General features: G+C 45.9%; 1 protein-coding gene across 3 annotated transcripts in view; it reads left to right on the top strand.

The window, feature by feature from the left end:
- KIRREL3 (kirre like nephrin family adhesion molecule 3) overlaps window positions 1-19,505 on the top strand; it is a 775,275-nt gene that overhangs the window by 504,458 nt on the left and 251,312 nt on the right. The window lies entirely within an intron of this gene.

Genomic DNA, 19,505 nt, shown 5'->3' with positions numbered 1-19,505 from the left:
ACTCCTACCTATAGCTAGTTTGGGTTTGTAGGTGCTGGCAATGTAGAGCTTGGTTGAGTTTGACAGATGGCAAAAGTGGCCCTAGTTACATTTGCATTATTACTGAAATTTGGGCTGGGCTGCGCCAGTCCAAGACATTTAAGTGCCCAGAGCATGGTGCTGATAATGCCAAGGTTGCAGGTTCAATCCCCCGTGTGGGACAGCTGCATATTTCTACATTGCAGGGGTCTGGACTGGATAATCCTCAGGGTCTCTTCAAACTATACAATTCTATGATTCTAACATGAAACACAAGGTGTTTTCCATTGCCTGCCAGACAATCACCAGGAGGTCTGTGTGTGGTTGCCACCTGAGCTACAGTTTGGATGATCTTCTAGGGCTGTGAAGTGTCCCCAGGCTTTGGACTGACCACACTCAGCTTACATGGTCATTTGGTCATTGCAACACACCTACACACTGCAGCTGATGCAATACACAGTTTGGAAAGCTCAGTACAGTCATACCTTGGATCCCGAACACCTTGTGAGTCAAACGTTTTGGCTCACAAACACCACAAACCCGGAAGTGAGTGTTCCAGTTTGCGAACGTTCTTCGGAAGCTGAATGTCCAATGCTGCTTCTGCGGCTTCCAATTGAGTGCAGGAAGCTCCTGCAGCCATCAGAAGCTCTGCCTTGGTTGTTGAACATTTTCGGAAGTCGAATGGACTTCCGGAACGGATTCCATTCGACAACCAAGGTACGACTGCATTCTTCTCAGGCCTGTGAAAAAGGAAGAGAGTAGAGGAGAGAGTAGAGGTTACCTTTGTTTCCCTTTATTATCTGAACCAAGCCCATGTATACTTAGTATCCTATAGGGATATGAACAAAATAGCAGCTTTGGCCCAGCCATTCTCAGGTGTGATGTTGAAACTGCCCTGAAATGAGTCTGCAGCAATGAAAATTCTCTGGCTTCACCTTTGTGAGTCACCATGTGGCTTTCTGCTGCTCTTGAGGCATTCCTCCAAGCAGCTATATGTTTAATTGGAGAAACCCAGGTGTGGTTAAAGAGGCAAGCAGGAGGGGAGCAGGATCGGTGCACACATTACTACCCACCGTCAGCTGTGCAGAGTCTGTGATGGGGAGACCCCCTCACCTCTTCCCTGCTTCCCCAATGGCGAAAAGGGGCACGCATTTAATGAGGCCGCTCCCTCCTAAACAGCCGTGGCCGCTGCTGCCATGTGGGAGCAGCTGGGCCCCAGCTGGGCTGCACAGCTAGAGGGGAGAGTTAGCACAAGGATTTGCAAACCTAAGTCAGACCTCCAGCAGCACTTCCAATTTCATATGGCTTTAGCAAGAGATAATCATTTAGCAGCCAGTGCTGAAAGGCAAGAAGCAAGGAAATGTGTTGTCTGAGTTGGAGCTGGGTGGAGGGGTGGGGGTGGGGAGTAGGGGAGACTCCTTGCTGTCTATGGAAATCGCCAAATCCCCTGCAGCATCTCTCGCTCTCTAAGTAGTTTTTTTGCTCACTTTGCCACTTTATCTCCCAGTTAAAGCACTGCACCCAATCATACACAGACTCATGCATGCTCAACCTGGGGAAAGGTCTGCAGCTTAGTGGCAGGGGACGTGCTCTGCATTTGCAAGGTGGAGGGATGGGGCAGAAATGTGATTCCATTTTCATTTAAAGGCAAATGTCCCAAATTCGCACTTCCCAAAGCAATGTACAAATCGAAGCACGGCCATCCTTGGATGTTCACACTTCTTCTCTGAATGTTGAAATGGATTTCTGCTGCCAAGTAGCATGCACAACGATGCATATACAGTGGTGCCTCGGGTTACAAATGCTTCGGGTTACAAACTCCACTAACCCGGAAGTAGTTGCTCTGGGTTGCGAACTTTGCCCCAGGATGAGAACAGAAATCGTGCACTGGTGGCAGCGGACACCATTAGCAAAATCGCGCCTCAGGTTTCGGGTTAAGAACGGACCTCCAGAACGAATTAAGTTCATAACCTGAGGTACCATTGCACTAGGTTGGACAAAGTATTCCTATGTTAGTGAAAATATAGAATGCAAAAGATGCATTGTCCTAGGGCAGACATAGGCAAACTTGGCCCTCTAGGTGTTTTTGGCCTACAACTCCCATGATCCCTAGCTAACAGGACCAGTGGTCAGGGATGCTGGGAATTGTAGTCCCAAAACATCTGGAGGGCCGAGTTTGCCTATGTCTGCCCTAGGGGAAATGGTTCATCCCTAGTACCATGGCATGTTAAATCCCTGACATTTCTGGTGAAAAGGATCTCACACAATAGGACTTGGCAACAACCACAATATCACAAGGGATATTGGGGAGCCAGAGCCAGGCAGTGTAGGACCTGTTGACCTAGACAGGCCAATCACCTGGCTCAGTAGTTTTATGCAATCTCAACAGCGTTTCTCTGCCTCACAGTCCTCCTTTCGCCCTGCCTTCGTCTTCTACAACAGAACTTCCTGAAACTTCTCTGTTCCCCCACCATGATCCCACCACGGCTTCCTCCGCCATAATGAATTTCTGAAAATAGCACCTCAGATAGCCACTTCTGACCTAAGGAGGAGGTGGTGGTGCGGGCTTCACGCCCCCAACATGCCCGCGGTGGCTGGCTCTCAGCCACCGCGCGATCAGGGGAATCCTCGGCCGCGTCATCCCCTGGCCAGCCCATTTAAGGCAGGCGCGGCTGAGAATCTCCCTCTTTGGCCACTCAGCTGCTTCGATTTCCCACCTGCCCGCCCTTCAAGTTTTCTTTCTGATCTTGCTATGAACCTCGGTTGGTCGCCGTTAAGGGCCTGGTAGGAATTTTTTCCACTTGGCAAATTGGCACCAGCCATTTGGTTTTTCGCCTACCTCGTAGCAAATCGTCACAACTTTCTCGGTTTGGCGGTTAGGCATTGGTATGGGTATTGTTATGTAGATGTATGGGGGGGGCGCCATCACCTCCCCCGGATATTGAAGGGTAGTCCGGTAAAGGATTCCGGGGGGCGTGGCCCTGTCTGAAGACTATGGAGGCCAGGGCCCAAGGCATGCCCCCGAGCGGTGACCCCGGGGGAGTTCCTAGTTGATGTGCATCAGCAGGGCTCCCCCTGCTGGTGTTAACCCTTCCCGGTCTTCAAGCAATCAGGCTGAGGCCGGATAGTCGGTTAGGACCAATTCCTAAGCCAATACTGCTCATCACCTGTAACCAATAAAGTCGTGGCCAATTTTTTCCCATTAACCTAAAATAATGGTGCCCTGTGTCTTTATTCCAATTGGGGGAGGCAGGAACTCGCCACGCAACTGCTCCAACCGCTGCCAATATATGCAGGCAGGCTGCAGTGAGTGGGCATGGATGGAATCATAGTGTTGGAAGGGACCTCGCAGTTCAACCCACCCAACACTTGCTAAGTGCCAATGGAATTCCCAGCATACTGCTTCCTGACAGGGGAGGCAGAACATAGCCACTAGTTGGGCCTTTGCTTAAACACATCCACCCTTTGAGGCAGTCTCTTCCACTTGGATTTTTTTCCCCTCAAATGAATGCAGAGGTGCATTCAGCCCTTTATTTCCATCCAAGGGCTGCAATCCCCTACACACGGTTAACATGCCCTCCTGTTGTACATCACCCTTCCTGCTTGGATTAATGGCATCGCTCAGTTGTGGATCGCCGAAACTCCTGGGCTCTAAAACCAGGAATCAGTCAGTGTTAAGAGCTTGCTGGGTTGTTAGTGACCTGACAAAAGTATTGACTCCTTCTCCCCGTGTCAGGTGGCAGAGAAGAATGAAGCCCTCGGAGCGTGACATCATCTGAGCAACAAACCTCCGCTTTTCTATCGATCTTGCCTAATGAAAAATGAAAGTAATGCTTGGGAGGGTTACAACAGCAACTCTTTAAAAAAAAAAAACAGAGGAGGAGGAGGGGTGCCAAGACTAGGCTTAAGGGTGAGGGTGTTTGTACTCAAGTCTAGACCTGGAGGGTACATTCTCCAGCCAAGAGTCTCTGAGCAAATGGAAGCTGGAGCCTGAATTGCAGCAGCCAAAGAGTGCTAGGCTGCCAACACTTCCCAAGCACATTTGTATGGCAAGAGAACATTCAAAAGCCCTGCTGGATCATACCAAAGGCCCATTGAGTCTAGCATCCTCTTCTTGTAGTGGCCAACCAGATACCTCTGGGGAGCCTGCAAACAGGGTATGAGTGCAACAGCACTTCCCCACTTGTGATTCCCACCATCTTGTATAAAAAAACAGACCCACCTTAGTTTCCAGTTGTGAGGCAAGGTGGGGGCACCAACCCAGCCCTGATCACAACCCTGCCATGCCCTGCTCTAGCCTTATCCAGATAAGCTGCAGTGATGCTGGTGTTGAGCTCCATGGCACTGCCCTATCAGATGGACCGTGGCTAGGGCTAGAGATTGGTTACTGAAACCTGAGAATTCTCTCCCCTCCCCCCTCAGTCTTCCTATCTGTGAAATGGAAAGAATAGCAGTGTGCTTCATAAACAGTTGTATCCATTCAGTTCTTCAACTGAACCAAGGAATACTATTCCCAGACGTGTGTGGTGTACTTGAGCATGGAAACCTTTGCCAAAATCCAACAACGTAATGTGGTGTGGGGAAAATAGAATTTTGATCACCGGCCAACAAAACAAATTGGGTGGGGGGAGGGACACAGCTACCTCCTTTGCATTTGGTGGAAATGTGTGGGAAGGGTCAATTCCATTCCTCCTCTTTCTCTTCCTCCAGTTCTAATGCAGAACCTCTCGAAGTACACAGAAAGCTGCTCCATGTAAGATTTAGAATGCAGCTCATGTCAAGACTGCAGGGTATAACCACTGCATAGATATATTTTGCTGCCATGTACACATAATAATGAATAACAACATATTGGGAATATGTGATTGACTGTTGCCCTTCTCAGAGTGTGTACACAAATAGTTAAATGCATGTCTGTGAGGTCATCACCACACGGTTTGCATGCAGATTACAAAGTGGAATTTTGTAAAGCGTAAAGAGCTCTTGGATGCCCATTAAGGAAAAACTGCACACCCTCCTTTGGGAGGCTCGTCTTATGCCTTGAGAATCATAGATCTAAAGAATTAGACTTCCTTAATACACTCACCTTTTGACCCCCATGGGAGAGGCAAGGGATTCATAGTGAATTATGGACTGAACAACTCCAATGAATCTTCATTACAGCATGAAATGAAAAAGGAAAAGGGAACTAAATGGAAGATCTCCCCTGGGTAGCTGGCGGCTGCAACTTATGAGCATCTTGTTAACTGGGGGGTGGCAGTGGGAGGGTGGGAAAGATAACACTTGTTTTACTTAAATAAGCAGTGCTGCGCTTCGGTAGGTTCAGAGAGGGCACTGGTCTTACGTTAACAGTGATCTATACAAAGGTAGTGTTAGGGCTGGAAGCAAGGCAGAATGCAAACCAGGGAGAACGGCCATGTTTGTGTGTCCAGGTTTTCACTGCAAAGTTGCAAGGCTTAAGGTTGGAGTAGAAGATGCAGGTTGGTTATTTCCACTCTGATTATTGATTCCCCCACCCCAATATTGGAAGGGACCCCAAGTGTCATCTAGTCCGATGCAGGAATCACAGGTGAACAATCCCTGACAGATGGCCATCTAGCCTCTGTTTAAAAACTTCCAGTGAAGGAGAGTTCACCACCTCCAGAGCTAGTCCATTCCATTTTCAAACAGCTCTTGCCCTCAGGACTTATTCCTAACGTTTAGTCGGTATCTGCTTTCTTGTAATTTGAATCCATTGGTTATGGTCCTACCCTCTGAAACAGCACAAAACAAACTTGCTGCATCTTCCATGTGACAGGGAAAGTCTTTGTCGTGTGCCTGAAGTTTGGCAAAGAAGGCGCCTACCTAATCTAGGTTGGGAGGGAGCGCCATAGGGTTGGAACACTGAACAGTGAGCTTCCCGTAGTTATGAAGATTTCGGGCAGCTTACCTAGAAAGGCTGGGAATTGAATCTGTGACCCTCTGCATGCAAAGCTGATGTTCCACCACTAAGCTATGGCCCTTCTCCATGGACTCTTCCCTGTAATGGTGCTTTCTAGCCAGTGTCTTGCTATTCCATTAGAGCCTCTGATTCCCCCAGTTACCTGCTCCATCCTTTCCCCTCCGCTGCTCCTGCTGGCCAAGCCATTTTGGTTTGTCAGCCAGGAAGATGGAGCTTTCGATTAGGTTAATTCCACCCACAGGTAGTCAATATACTGGCCTCTTCTGCAGTGATGGAGGCAGGCGAGCCTATTGATATTTCTTAAGGCTCTTATCGAGCCGTGAGCTAGAAAGAGAAAAAGGGAACCCAGAAGTAAACCTGTTACACCTGGTATGCTGCAGGCTGGATTGCAAGTTGCAAACTATGAAAATGCCTTCCTGCAAGACAAGCAGTCAAATAGCTGTTACAACTTGTGGCTAAAGCCGTTGGCAAGCTTTGCTTTAAGTTACCTGCCTGAGAGGACAATGGACTTGATGGTGAAGCAACTGCTTAATATGGAAATGAAGACTTTAAATGAAATCCCCATGTCTCATGAGCACAGAGGGGGCATATTTTTCATATGATATATCAATACGATGAAAGGGGCGGGTGGGGTGGGATTAATTTTTGTTTTCATTCAAGGAGTAACTACATAATTTGAACCAATATATGAACACAGCTATCCTTTGAAATTTGCACTTCTCTGAATTTTGCAAAGCAGTTATCAGTTAATGTATACAAAATGCATATATTAGTAAAAACAACAACAACATGCATTATATTGGTGAAAATTGCTTGAAAAAATATTTTTGTCAAAACTGCATATGTTTATTCACATTGAAATGGTTGTGATTTAAAAAAATAAATAAATTCATAATGCAGTTTGAAATTCCAGAAATAGGATACAAACAATTAGGACTTGATTCAGAGGAAATGCATTTAGGGTGGGAGCATTGAAGTGAAATACACTGGGATTCCTCCCAAAAATCTAATGTGTTGGTCAAAGCTCAACCCTCGCCCTGAAACTCACCTTGCCTTTCTGTACCCCACAACCCCAATATTTTTTACTGCATGTTTTAACTGCAAGGTGAGGTTTGGCAGACACTGCTAGTCACCTGCAAAGGACACTGGCAGAGGAAGAGGAGTGCGGGGGGGAGTGCACCACCCCCAGCAGCGCAATCCCCAGGGTGCTATCGCGGTTGCCCCCCGCCTGTGCTGTGCGCCACACCCCAGCAGGTGGCACGCCCTGCCCCTGGGACACACGCCAGCCCCTCCCCTGCCTGCTCTCCGCCCCCCAGTGCCAGAGCATGAAGCTCCGCCACTGGCAAAGGGTACAATTTGGGAGGAATTATCAACAAGTAGGTTAATTAATCAGCAGACAGGAAGTGTGGTGTTTTTGCTTTTCCCCACACAGTGTTTGTCTCTTGTACTCTTCCCCTCCTGGCCGCAACAGTAAAATCATGCACTGGAATCCTAGATGATGGAAAGAAAGAAGAGGATGAAGGTGCAGAGGAGAATTGATGGTGGGAGGAATAATTATGTCCCCCACCTACTACTGCTCCCCTCTGAATTGCACCCACTCTGTACCTGCACTCAAGTTTGGTCTATCACCAAATATGTAGTTCAGCCATGTGATTAGTGTTCCATCAGAGTATGTATGTGTGCGACTGCAGAAGCTGCTGGCATTTCAACTAACAGGACAGAGAGAGACCTGATTCTTGTAGCTGGCTTGCAAGTAAGATCCGCAGCGGTGATGGGCTCCAGAAAGACATGCTGTTGCTCTGGGGGAATCTGAAATAGATTGATAGTCTCTAGCACTACCTGTTGAGTGCTTGCCTGCTCCCCTGTGTCCAAAGGTTATGCTTGAAAATAAGCAGATATCACAAAAACACAGAAGTCTGTACTTCAGGGTCATCTCTCATTCAAAGAGAACTTTAAACCCTGTAATGTTGCATTCTGAACTTACTGCTAATTAGGGAAGTATCAACAACATCTCAACACATTTCTGCCTCCAAATCAGATATCGGGTCACCAATTGCAAAGAGAAAAATAAAAGCATTATAATCTCACATCACCCAGGTTCACTTCTTTCGACTAAACATCAGGAAAAACTTTCTGATAGTAAGAGTTGTTTGGCAGTGGAACAGACTCCCTTGGGAAGTTGTGGGCTCTCCTTCATTTGAGGTTTTTGAACAGAGGTTGGATGACTATCTAACATGGATGCTTTAGTTGAGATTTCTGCATTACAAGGGGTTGGACTAGATGACCCTCAGGGTCCCCTTTCAACTCTACAATTCTATGATTTTTGATTCAGTTCAGCATGTACACACAATATACCCAACTGTTCTTGCTTTTATTATATTCCAGTACTTAGGTTTAAAAGATGCAGAAGGCTTTTAAAGATAATGATTTAGCTTTTATATAGTGCCTTTTATCTGCTGTGATCACAAAGCTGCTTTATACATCTATAGATTTTAAAGTTGGGGGGGAGGGGGAACCTTGCTGTATAGGAAGCATTTCATCAGCTGCTAAATTCTGGCTACCCCTCTAGAAAACGACAGCAAGTGATTCGGCAGCACAGTGTAATTGCCGCAAATGTGCCCCCTCCTTCAGCACGCTCAGGGCGCTAGGGAGGCCCAGCAGTACTTCTGCAATAAAAGAGAGTTGTAAAAACACTTTAACCATACATTAAAAACAAGCACACTTTTAAAAAATGCACGCTAACAGAAGGAGGAATTCAATTCAACAAATAAAGCAAGGAAGCCACAAAGACTTCTTTCAATGTTCTTCAGAGCAACAATCTGTTACTATTTATTATTATTATTATTTATTAAATTTGTGTACCACCCTTCATTAATGAACATCCTCAATTCAGGTACTGAGTACTGCTTGATGCTTAATTTTTTAAATTGATAGATTCTAAGGCTCACGTCTGTCTGGAAGGTAGCCTCTAAACTGAAGGAGACAATACTGGCAAGTTCAGCTGGAGATGTCACCAAGACACATAGCCCTGGGCCAAAAGTGTCAGGGGCTCACATCAGATCCAAAATGAGCACGAAGAGTGGCTTGCCAGGTAGAGTGGAGCCACTGTGCTAGCTTCCCAGCAGGTGGGTCACTGTTGCTTACCGACAGGGGAGGAGTGAGACTAGGACTGCCTTAAGCATATGCCACGCTGGGGTGCAAAGATCCGCCCAGAAGCCCCACCCCCCAAATTGCCCAGTCCCAGGTGCGTAGGAGGGCGGAGCCGGCTGGTTGCCTCAGTGTCTTACTGGCTTGGTTGCCCCCGAACACGAGGCACAGAGCTGCCCACAGCAGAAGAGCCCACTGCAGTGCTCTAACCGATGGGTGGGCTCTTCCCCAGACTCAACTTTCAGGCCCCTCACAACCTGGCACCCCTGAGAGCCCAGCACCCAGGTGCCCCGCACCCCTAGTGCCTGTTGATAAGACAGCCCTGAGTGTGGCGTTAGTTGTGGCGTTAGTCATGGCATGGCCAATCCAGTACTCCTGCCAATGTGTTAGCACCATGCTGTCCTCATCTTTCCTTCCTCAAATGACCCACGTACAAGGAAGCTATCACAGTGGCTCACTATTCCACCTCTCCTGAACTGCTTCTGCTCAGGGACATTTAGTCCTCCACCTTCTTTAGTCCTCTTTCTTTCTTGTACCCTCGTCTACTGCCGGTGAAGTTACTTTCCTCTCATTTTGCTGTGGCTCACTGGAAATTTTAGACACAATGACCAGATTAAGGTCTGGCGAACATAACAGTGCTAGAGAGGTGAAGGAAGCTTCACCTGCCCAGATTTCCTTTGTGATAAGGTATCTTCTTCAGAGATACTTTGCCTTTTATCAGATCTGGTCATCCTGGCCTTCTCCAAAGCTTTGCGGGCGGAAGCTGTAAATTACATTCAGTTTTCATAGTGATCTGCCAGGCTCAGGAAAGGGAAGCCAGGAAGGATAAAAGCAGGGAATTGAGCTCGCACAAAAGGCACTTAGTGATATTCATTCAAAATTCATAGGCACAAAATTGCAGTCTGCATAGATTTGTTTCCTTTTGGAAATTACAGGAAAGTACAGTCACCGAAAACTGTTATTCAAATAGCCACTTTACATGATTAGGCCTGCAGGAGGCTGTACTTACAGATGAAGCCCCAATATAATCCCACGTGTTCCCAAGGCAGAGAGGTGAAGCTTGTAAAATGGAGGACCAGTGGAGTATCAGTAAGTATAATGGATCTGCAGGACACGGATGTCTGGCAGGAGGAGGGGGGCATTCAGAACATGTAGGGCACTTCGTCATGGAAATAACTGCTGCTCCTGCTTTCAGTGCGTCACCAAAGAAAAAGTTTGGTGTGGGAGACATTATGATGGAGTTGTGACTAGGAATAGGGGGAGGAAGTTTAATGCACACCCACCTAATTTGCACTTCCTGGGATACATGGACCAACACGAAAATGTCCTTCAAGATTTGCATGCCTCTGAATTTTGTGCTGCAGGTCTCCAGCAAGAAAATGTACGTAGAAATGCAAATGTGAATTACAATGCACAGATTAGCAAAAAATACCATACAAAATGCATTATACATTAGGGGTATATTGCTTGCAATGTTTCTGTTGGGAGAAATGTACACTAAAATGCTGGCGAATATTCATGAAAGCTTTCTCTTTTTAAAAAAAATATATATATAGCAAACTTCGCAAACTTAAGATGGGAAAAATGGGAAACTGAAATGGATAAATCTGTCTCTTCCTAGTCATGACCCAGAGTTCCTAAAGTGATTTGGGCACTGAATCAGAGGGAGAAGGCTTGTAGCACAGCCTACAGAGGCACTGGATCTGGACCCTGACACGACTTAGGGCAGCAGCCAGGTACCTTCTGAATCCAAGAACCCAGAACTAGAACCCTCAGTCACTGGACCTCTGAGGCAGACCCCATTGAAGGGTTAGCACCCTGGCCACACCCCCACCAACTTTCCATCATGCCACTGAATCTGTGCAAAACTGCAGGTAAGTTGCCCAACCAGAGTTAAGAGAGAGGCCACAGAGTGCCAGGATTCAGGCCAACAGGTTTCCCCATTTTCCACCAAGGGGGCAGGACTTCAGAACTCTAGCATCACGCAGGACTTGTAACAAATCCCTGGTGGGTGTCAGTGCTGAGAATGAAAATGCAGTCAGCAAAATAGACTTTATGCAACAAATGCATGTAAAGACTAAAAACTACAGCAGCTTCATGTCTGAAAGTCATTCTCAGCTAGTGCTGAATTAGGTACAATTGCTGCATCCCAGTATTCTGATGCACGACAGAATTCCACAGGTGTATAGCATCCCTCACTCACTTCCCACGTGGATCCATTTTTTAAAAGCCTACTTTTCTGTGGCTTCTGTGCCTCTTTGCTTTCCTTAATTTCCCTCTGTCTCAGGCCTGTACGTGATTCTGATGGCATTGTTGAATGCTTAATTTTTAATAGAAGCAAAGAAATAAGCAGCCGTATAGCACCCTTCCTCCTTCGCCACACCCCAACATAGGAAGCCAGCCGAACACCCATTACATTTTCACACATCAATCAAGGTGTTGGTAAATGTTTGTACACACACAGGCGCCTCCATATGCAGGGATGTCAAGAGTGTTGGCAGCTGAAGATACGCTGCTTGGCAGGGATTCTGCGGTAGTTGCTGCAGCAACGATGTTCTGAGAGAGTTGCAGAGCACCATCAGACGCTGCCTTAAGCTAGGTCAGCCAATTCCACCTTCCAGCTATTGTCTACTCCACTCGTGATGCCTCTTTCTGGCTCTCATGCAGAAAATACTTCTCCCATCCACTGCTCCCTTCTCCTTTTAACCCGAGGGGTCAGCGACTGAACCTGGGATTGTGTTTATTTGTTTGTTTTTATATGAGACATTTTTGCGTGCTGAGTTCCCACCTCCCACCAGAAGAAATAAAGACACAAGACACCATAAGTTAAGGTTAATGGGCGAAAATTGGGCACAACTTTATTGATTGCAGGAAATGAGCAGTATTGGCCTAGGCATTGGTCCTATCAATTATCCGGCTTCAGGCTCTATACCTGAGAGGCCGGGAAGGGTTAACACCAGCAGGGGGAGCCCTGCTGATGCACATCAACTAGGCACTCCCCTGGGGTCACCGCTCAGGGGCGTGCCTTGGGCCCTGGCCTCCCTAGGCTTTGGACGGGGCCACGCCCCCGGAGTCCTTTACCGCAACCAGGGGAGGTGATGGCGCTCCTCCCCCCCATCCATCTACATAACAATACCCCGACCAGTGCCTCAACACCAAATCGTGGAAGCTGTGGCGATTTGCTACGAGGTAGGCAAAAAACCCCAAATGGCCGGTGCCAATTTGCCAAGTGGAAAAATTCCTACCAGGCCCCTTAACGGCGACTAACCGAAGTCCATAGCAAGGTCAAAGGGAAACCTTAAAGGGAGGGTGGGTGAGAGCAGCAAGCCACACCCCCTGAGCCAGCCGATAGGCTGGCCAGGGGATGACGCGGCAGAGGGATTCCCCCTGTACGCGTGGGGCTGAGAGCCAGCCTCCGCACGGGAGTTAGGGGCGGGAAGCTCGCAACCCCACCTCCTCCCTAAGGTCGGAAGTGGCTTTGTACCACTGGATCATTAGCATTTCCAAGAAGCATGCATAAAAATAACCCACATAGAAAACAAAACACAATTAAAAAGTCATTGTAACACTGAACACTACCGTAACATTTTGCACTCATTCCCGTATTAATTTCCTGATATTTTTGAGGGAGGATCATGAGGGAACAGACACATGCATGCACGTGCAGAACGGGTGGGGGAGTAGATGCTGCCCAGGGATGTTCATTGCTTGTTGTGTCACACCACACCCACGAGTGTGGATGAAATTTAACATGGCATGCCCATATATTGGTCAAAAGGCCACAGCTCCACAATGCAACAGGTGCTGCAATGTGTGAAAGGAACATTGGGAAATGGAACAGAAGTGCTAGCATTATAAACAAGAAAACTAACATATTTCCCACCCTTGGTCAGGAGGGTACCCGGCTCATCTCAGTCAGGAGTTCCACATTGCGTGCATGGCTTTCAGTCGTTATGGTCATGCAGCTGAGCCACGAAGGACCACCAACAGAGACTCCCTTCACAGATCTCAGTGTTTGGGCAAGGGTATAAGGGATCAGGTGGCCCTTAAACTATCCTGTGTTAAGGCTCTTGTAGATTAATACAATAATGTTAAACTAAACTAATACAGGATTTTTCTGCGTGCTAAGTGTGTGCTCGGCCACTGAGCTCTGGTCGCCCCCCACCACTCTGATGCCAGAGGAGGGGACTGACTCTGCACAGCAGGAAACTACAGCATTAAGAATAAAAGAAGAGTTTGCTGGATTAGACCCATGGCCCATCTAGCCCAGCATCCCATTCTCATAGTAGCCCACCAGATGCCATGGGGAAGCCCAAAGATTTGAACCACGGCTTAGAAATCTGTTTTAATGGTTATGGTACAATGCCTGGAATGGTAAAGAAAAAGACACCTCTGAGCATGTGCAGATTGTCTTTCCCTCGCCATGAAACTATCACATGTGGGATTAAGGAGGAAGAGTGTTTTCATTTAATTTATAGTCAGCCTTGTAAACAGAACTCATTTTAGAAATGAACGAAGGGTAGATACTGACTGCCATTTTACCACATTTTTCCCCCAGCAGTGTTTAAGGATGTGTGAAATGATGCTGAGGGCTGCTGTGGAGTTTGGACATCAGATGAGACCCATTTGTGACCTCAGTTGTGCTTTTAGCATAATATATTATGGCTAACTAACTATTAAGGCATCCCTACCCTCCTCTCTGATAAAACTCCTGAGATGGTGTTAGGGAATTACACATGCCATGGATTTTAAAAAAGGAGAAATATATGCTGTAGCTGGAGCATGTGCTGTGTGGAATTGTTCCAGGGCTCACTGTCAGGGACCCAGTGGGGTCAGCAGCAAATAGTGTTATTCATGTGGGCAGGTGGGCAGTGTTTCAGAGTTAGCAAACAAGAATCCAAAAGCAGACAACACAGTCAAATAGACTGGTTGCCATTTTCTGGAGCAGGTAGATAAAGGGAACAAGGCTAGCGTTCTTCTTCCACACAGAGAGAACATGTGTGCTCAGCATATTCCGGGTCCCCTGATGCCTGTTCGGCTGACTGGTTGCAATTCCATTTCCCACCACTGCCAGGGAGGGTGCTGTGGAGCAGCAAGGTTCAGGCCTGCCTGTTGCTCCTCCTGGAAGCTGTCCTGATAGCACAGAGCAAGGAAGTTTGCACTTCTCTGCCAAATTTCTTTGATTTAAGTCCATTGTCGCCTTCCCTTACACATGATAATACAGTGGTACCTCGGGTTAAGAACTTAATTCGTTCTGGAGGTCCGTTCTTAACCTGAAACTGTTCTTAACCCCCATTAGCACCACTTTAGCTAATGGGGCCTCCCACTGCTGCCACGCCACTGCCGCTGCACAATTTCTGTTCTTATCCTGAAGCAAAGTTCTTAACCCGAGGTACTATTTCTGGGTTAGCGGAGTCTGTAACCTGAAGCGTCTGTAACAAGAAAGTGTCTGTAACCCGAGGTACCACTGTATACTATGAGAAACAAAATGCAGTGGTATCTCGGGTTAAGAACTTAATTCGATCTGGAGTTCTGTTCTTAACCTGAAACTGTTCTTAACCTGAAGCACCACTTTAGCTAATGGGACCTCCTGCTGCCACTGCGCCGCCACTGCACGATTTCTTTTCTCATCCTGAAGCGAAGTTCTTAACCTGAAGCACTATTTCTGAGTTAGTGGAGTCTGTAACCTGAAGCGTATGTAACCTGAAGCGTATGTAACCCGAGGTACCACTGTAACTGGAGACTTCTGTGAAACACCAGAAGCTGTCCAACACTGACATCTAGCTCCATCTAGCTCACACAGACTGGCAGCAGCTCTCCAGGGTTGAAGGTTTACCCAGCCCTACTGAAAGTCTGTGAGGGTTATTATGAGAGAGATATGGCTGCTGCTAAGCATATTCTTTTAAAAAAAAGTTTTCAATGTAGCATATAGTTTGGCCCGCAAAGTAAAATATTTCCAGATGTAACCGTTAAGTGCCTTCAGTTTTTCATTTCAGAAAAGGGTGTGTCATTTACCACCACTTAACCTTCTAATATGAGATGGGCGGCTGAACTTCATCACTGGTGATAAGAGGAAGGGGGTAATTTCCCTGTTTACCATTTCCAGTGCATTCTGACTGTGAAAGGCGATGGCTGAGGAATAAATCTGCAGAATCAGAAAGGCATAAAATTTGTTTTTTAAATTGATGGTCTATTTTATTATTTCCTTATTAGTTTGCAAATTGTTATGAGCTCTAAAGTTTGCCAGCCTACAACTGAGAAGCTGCTGGAAATCCAGGGAAGATCTGCGAATAGCTGTGCGAACTGTATTCTCTCTTCCTCTTCACGGCTGAAAAAGCCACTTATCTGCTAGGCAGAATAGAAACCTTTGCTTCTTATCCATCCAGACATCTTATCTAAACTGGTTCAGGTGGCGAGGCTGCAAAAAGGCATAATTAAGGCAGAGAGGCTGGGGAACCGCTGACAATATTATTTCTTGCGTGTCTCAAACTGTTTATCGCATCTTTTTGTGTGCGTGTGTTCACAAATGCAAAGCAGCACAATGCGCTTCGGCTAGATGGCCGTATATACGCTGTCAACACCTCCTCCTTTCTTCCCCCCAAATAAATCTTATTTAACTGGTTCCATTGACTAAAACAAAAAATAATTAAGGCAAAAGTGGTTGAGAAACATTGACATTATTACTGTAATGCAGCTGCCTGTTTAGTTTCTCTGACAGTGAAATGCAACCAGAGGGAAATCAGTTTTAAAGATTACCTCCTAGAGATGTAAATTGGGGGACTGGGATGCATGGAGCAGGGAAGAAATGCTCTCAAACTAGGAAACATTTCAAAGTTGGTGGCAGTCTCTTAGGAGCATTAAAGACCACAATTTACCTTTTGACTGCATTCTGTTTTCTCTCAAATCCTTTATTTCCGCCTTATTTATTGACTGAAGAGGCAGCACAAACACTAGAAAGTGATTCTCCAGCCGCTGGTCTTAAAAAAATCCATAGAAGAAAATTATTCTCATGAGAGTTGTTTTTTTCTTCTTCTTTTTTTAGCACTCTCTGTGAACTAGGCTTAATTGAATTACTTTGCTTCAGAGGGGACTTGAACTGGATGTGTGCTGCTGTTGGAGGTTAGGAAACATGTGCAAAGCAAGCTTCAATTACTCACTAGTAGGGATATGGGGGAAATTCAATTCCCTTCACCTTTAAAGGTGAACTTAGCTAATTCACAGTTTCCAAATTAGCACATGAACCAAAACATAGCCATCCTTCGAAATTCAAACTTCTCCAAATTTTGCAATGCAGCTCTCCAGCCAGGTAACATGTACAAAAGGCTATATGTTTATATTAGTAAAAACAGCATATTCAAATAAACTATATTAGGGGCTTCTGCTTTGAAAAAAAATGTGTATTTTAGGTAAAATGGCACAGAAATATGTTTACATTCATAATAAAATGCTGGTGATATTTTTTCTAATCTTTATAATAATAATAATTCATTATTTATACCCCGCCCATCTGACCGGGTTTCTCCAGCCACTCTGGGCGGCTTCCAACAAAATATTAAAATACAGTAATCCATCAAACATTAAAAGCTTCCCTAAACAGGGCTGCCTTCAGATGTCTTTAGTTAAGTTCTCCACCTTCCCAAATCCATTTGCAATTTACAGGGTATCTATGAAATGAGGAACCAAAACTGAAAGGTTTGCCCATTCTTACTCACAAGTAGGTGGAGGTTGAGTGGCAATGATGAGTAGGGTCTGCTCAGCCATAACTCTGAGGACATGGCTCTGTGTCTTTCTTTCCCTGAACCCCTGAGACCCTTGTCCAGGACAGGAGAAGGGGGAGATGGTAGTGGAAAAGGAGGAAGTTGTGGTGGCTTCCTTCCAATTGGGGCATCAGGATTCTGTGAGAAAGTAATGGGAATAGCTCTACTTTCCCATCCGAGGTGCTGGGAACTGTAGCCCCAGTGCCTACCTTGTCAGGAAAGGACACTCCGCTGAGGATCTGGTGAGGAGGCAACAGCTTGTGCTCAAGTGTCTGAGTTCTGCACAGACTCCCTTGGTTCCTTTGCCTGTGCTTGCTTAGAGCACACAGAAAGGATCAATTCCATCCAGAGATGCTCATTCCATGAATAGAAAGCTGTGTGAATATCGCCCCCCTCACCTGTGCTTCCAAAGCTACCAATGAAACAGGTTTTTCCTATTGTAGACACAACAAGAAAAGTGAGCTGGAGCGGTGAATTTGCATTCAGATGGAACCACTCCAGCTCTAAATTGATTAAATGGCTATAGTCCTACAAGTCAGATGCTGAAGATGTCTTTGGAGGGCAGCTAGAGTGCTCAGAGGTTAATGGTGAAATATGCCCTTTTCAGGCTGTTCTATATAGTTCTAGTGATGCTTTGTTCTCCTTTGCATAAGGGAGGGCCCTTATCTCAATGGGAGAGCCCGTGCTTTGTTTATTTGGTCCCTGGTTTGGTTGCTGGCATTGCCAGTGAAAGGTCTTCCACCATAATTCTTGGGACAATATATCATGCAATAAGTAGTTTCCTGAAGTTCAGAAGAGTGGCTTGTTATCCTGTTCTGAAGCAAAAAGGGAAATTTTGATGGCTAACAACTTTATTGTAGCATAACCTTTTGTAGTTCACATACTGTACTGCATCAGAATGTCTCTCTTGTCAATGTGTTAGTCTGAAACCAAGACAATGGAAGTGTTGAACCATTTAGGTCAGAATTGGCTATTTGCAGCAATGTTGGGGAGGGAAATGTAGCCAACTCATCTTGCATTCCATTGCCCTCACTCTTGAAGGCCCAGAGACAAGGCAGGCCCAATATATTTTGCTGCCTAAGGCAGAACAGCAAATGTGCCCTCAACCCTCCAGGGCAGGTGCATGTCATCCAAAGCTGGCCAGGTTGTTTTGGTAAATGAAGCAGAGAATCCTGCAAGCCCCTCTTCCCCTCCCTGGCAGGGAAAATTCAGCACAAATAAATGTATTAATTAACTATTTTGCTGCCCATTCATAACACCCCAAATCAGTTGCCAGAAGAAGCCTCCTCACTTTTGCCTAATGGCAGGGCTGGCCCTGGTAAGAAGAGAGAAAATACTGTGTGTCTGGAAAGCAAGTTGTGTGCAGTAGGCAGGGGAGAGGAACTGCCTTTGACCTGTCTCCATTTAAAGGTTAACTTAGCAAATTCATACTTTCTGAAACAATACACGGACTGAAATAATGCCATCCTTTGGAATCTGCAGTTCTCCAAATTTTGCAGTGCAGTTCCAACCAAGTGATGTGTACAAAAATTCATATACTAGCGTGAAGTGTGCATAAAATACATACATTGATGAAAATAACATACATAAAATGCATTGTATTAGGGGGAATTGTTTGCACAAATGTATGCTTTAGGTAAATATGCATGCAAAAATGTGTGGGTTTTTGAGAAATCCGCACTAATACGCTGATGGATTTCCATGAGAACCTTTTTAAAGAAAATATTGACAACTGATACAAAGATGTGGAGGACTAAACTGAAGACCGGAAAACTGAGAAATGGAGAAAAAACCAAATTGGCGTGTTTCCCCATCCCTTCCGTCTCGTTGCTAATATGGGTGAAACTTCAACCCTGTTTACAAGCCGAGCTGAAAAGATCAATGAAAGTCAAGACTCCTTTTCATTGCTTGCAAACCAGGCTGTGAAGTTAAAATTTGTTGGGAGGCAGTTTCGATACAGGTCTGAAAACTGGTGTTTGCCAGAAGAATCAAAACGTGTAGCTCTCCCTTTTGAACTAGCCCAGCTCAAAAGCAACTGACCATCCTCAAAGAGTCAGCTGTTCACATTTCAGAGCAGCCAAGCGGTAGATGGCTCCCCAGAGCAGCTGTGTGCTACTCAACATAAGAGAGTTTTCATGGTCTGGAGCCAAGGGCCAGAGTTACTTGGACGGCAGCACTTCTGCATTCAAGTCACAGTCTCGGTGTTCAATCCAGAGAACTCCTTACAATAGCACTAAAAAGTCTATTAAAGCATCTATGGGAATATTGCACTAAAAACAATTTCTATGAGAGATTGGTTATAATTACTAATTAGATCTGATTGTAATTATTTCTCTCTGCTGTCCCATACCTGACACACAAAATAACTCTGGTCCTTCCTAACAATTAACAGTGAAAGTCTTTTTATGATACACTGGGTGATTAGATTAACAATTGCAGTGTCTCTGTTCTTTCTGACATTGAGGAAAGAATGATATTTACAGAAGAACTTTGTAAATTAAATTAAGCTAAAATTAACTAGAGTAGATGAAGGGTGGGAAGGTGTTCTTCCCTCCCATCTTCATTATTCTCTCTCTCTCTCTTTCTCTCTCTCTCTCATAAGCCTGGCCTCTGGGTTTATTGTGAACGCTCAGCTCAGGCTC

Source organism: Podarcis muralis, chromosome 15 (assembly GCF_964188315.1).
Source record: "Podarcis muralis chromosome 15, rPodMur119.hap1.1, whole genome shotgun sequence".
NCBI classification, from domain to species: Eukaryota; Metazoa; Chordata; class Lepidosauria; order Squamata; family Lacertidae; genus Podarcis; species Podarcis muralis.
This window is presented reverse-complemented; position numbering and strand designations above follow the sequence as displayed.